The 613-nt window shown below is 38.8% G+C and overlaps 1 protein-coding gene across 3 annotated transcripts in view; it reads right to left on the reverse strand.

Annotated features, from left to right (window-relative positions):
- LOC104918401 (zinc finger protein 516) overlaps positions 1 to 613 on the reverse strand; it is a 44,611-nt gene that overhangs the window by 40,538 nt on the left and 3,460 nt on the right. For 2 of the 3 annotated variants that reach the window (XM_019264941.2, XM_010730145.3), the window contains exon 1: positions 546 to 613. The exons of the other annotated variant lie outside the window; for it this stretch is intronic. The gene's annotated coding sequence lies outside the window, so the exon portion shown is untranslated. The remainder of the gene's footprint in view (positions 1 to 545) is intronic. 3 annotated transcript variants of the gene reach the window in all.

Consider the following 613-nt stretch of genomic DNA (forward strand, 5'->3'; position numbering starts at 1 on the left):
GGGGGGGGGGGGGGATCACTATGACAATCCTATAACATCCCTATATTAGATATATTTAATGTTTAATAGCTTTTTATGGTTATATCTTTATGGATTTTTTTCACTCTATTATCACCTATAATTTTCACCTCCTGCTGCTGGATACTAACTTTATAGCTCTCCTGTGCTACTTTATCACACTGTTATATCGCCTGTAACACCTAAGTGAATTTATTTTAAAAACTTCATTTTGCCTATTATTTGCATAGCACCTCTCCTAAATGTATCAACTGTGGCTGTTTTTTCCCCCCACTCTCTTATCAGTCAAGCATTCCTCAAAATGAGCCTTATCTCCGTTGCAGCACATGTACTACTTTTGCTGGCCGTTTCTTAATCAGTCCCCTCTAACACTCTTAAAGGAAATGACTAGGTTGAAAACCAAAGAGTCTGTAATGGGCAAAGATTGCACTCCAGGCAGTAGTGGAAGCAGCAGCAGCAGCAGCAGCTCCAACGAAAGCACCATGAAAATAACAAACAATAAGATTGATAAACAGTCACTTCCTTACCAGTTACAACAGCGCTGAGCTCAAACACTGTCACACATATCACACAGCAACAGCAAAAAAAAAAAAAA

This window comes from Larimichthys crocea, chromosome XIII (genome assembly GCF_000972845.2).
Source record: "Larimichthys crocea isolate SSNF chromosome XIII, L_crocea_2.0, whole genome shotgun sequence".
In the NCBI taxonomy this organism is placed as follows: domain Eukaryota; kingdom Metazoa; phylum Chordata; class Actinopteri; family Sciaenidae; genus Larimichthys; species Larimichthys crocea.